The sequence below is a fragment of the Condylostylus longicornis genome, unplaced genomic scaffold, assembly GCF_029603195.1.
Source record: "Condylostylus longicornis isolate FDR11 unplaced genomic scaffold, ASM2960319v2 ptg000052l, whole genome shotgun sequence".
Lineage (NCBI taxonomy): Eukaryota > Metazoa > Arthropoda > Insecta > Diptera > Dolichopodidae > Condylostylus > Condylostylus longicornis.
Window position 1 is genome coordinate 650,664 of NW_026578021.1, and position 1,837 is coordinate 652,500.

At 18.2% G+C, this 1,837-nt stretch overlaps 1 pseudogene; it reads left to right on the forward strand.

Annotated features, from left to right (window-relative positions):
- Positions 1-541: 541 nt before the first annotated feature.
- LOC129611558 (putative uncharacterized protein DDB_G0282133) overlaps positions 542-1,837 on the forward strand; it is a 13,104-nt pseudogene continuing 11,808 nt past the window's right edge.

Consider the following 1,837-nt stretch of genomic DNA (forward strand, 5'->3'; position numbering starts at 1 on the left):
AAACCGAAAGTTATAATTGGAAAATTATGTTTGTATGTCTTTATGATGCTAAGTAAACGCCTTTTTAACCTATGTGTATTTTTGAGAAAAAAAAATTTTTTTCTAAATAAACAAACATACATCCAAATGTCAAAGAAAATAATATACTTTTAATATATTCCTAATATTGCAAAATTTTAAATAAAGTATATTACATGTAATATACATAAGTTGATATTAAAATTATATTAAAATCATATTAAAATTTAATATATTACATACATAATATGTATTTATGTATGTATGCTTTTAAAAAAATTATTTTAGTTTATTATCTAATATAGTAAAAAAAATGTTTGAATTGATTTAAATTTTAGTTTTATTAAACTGGAAAATTGTAATGAATGTATAAAATTTTTTAAAATTCTAATTTTTGTTCTTAGTTTTTTTAAAAAACAAAAAAAATTTTTTTTTTAAATTGTATTTTAATTATTCTTTTTTTTTAAAATAAAAAATAATGTAAGAAATTAAGAAATTAATAGAACTTATCTTAATATTGATGATGCTTTTTGGTGGTGAAGTGATGGATGAGTATTGATGATGTTGATTCCGCTTGAGAATGTAGATGAATGATTAGTTGAACGCAATTGAAAAGTTGAATGGTTTAATTTGTTTGATTGAAGTTGAAATTATGAATGTATGATGCAAGTGCCCAAGTTGAAATAATTTATATGATTGGATGATTTTGTATGACTGTGATTATGAAAATTCTAACTGATGATGATGAATATTGACTGCATGTAAAACTGAGCAATGCATGCATGAGTGTAGAAATCAAGTATATGTTTAGAAACTTTAACCAAATGTTTCCATTTAACCACTATATATTTTTTATTTTAAAATTTTTTATTTTTTAATTAATGTTGTAAGAGTTATAATATTAAATTTAGTTTAGTTATCCTTTTTTTATCGTAATATTATTAGATTTTTATTATAAATTGACTTTAGTCTTTTTTCACGTGTTTTTTAGTCGGGGTCACCAATATGGCTTCCTGCCGGATTCTGGCAAGAAGACCATTTTATGTTTTTATTTTATTAAAAAACTCGCAATAATTTCATTTTAAGTTAGAATTTTCTTTATTATTAATTTATTTTTTAATTATTAATTAATTTATAATTATTATTACTACATTTCACTTATTTTTAATATTCAACTTGAAACAATTATAATTATTTTATTTTAAACAACACTTGTTTCATTTTAAATCACCTTAATTGCACTATGACCATTATTATATGGATATAATGGACTTAATTGCACTGTGACAGAATAGAATATAAGTATAGAATTTCAAATCATTTATACATATTATAATGAGAGAAAAATGAATTTTACAGTTAATTCATTTTTCGAAATTAAACTAAATTATTAATGTGTAAGTGAATCATTATGTAGGTAATTTAAATATGCATAATTAAGCCAAGTTTAAGAAAGTGTGTGAAAGTGTTTTTCAATAATTTAAGCTGAAGTTAGGGGTGTAGAACCTTTTGTGAGAAAGATCTCAACATAATAGTAATAATAATAATAATAATAATAATAATAATAATAGTAATAATAATAATAATACTAATAATAATTATAATAATACTAGTAATAATAATAATAATTATTATAATAATATTAATACTAATAATAAAAATAATAACAATATTAATAATAATAATAATAAAAATTATAATAATAATAATTATAATAATAATAATAATAATAATAATAATAATAATAATAATAATAATAATTATAATAATAATAATAATAATAATAATAATAAAAATAATAATAATAATATTAAAGTTA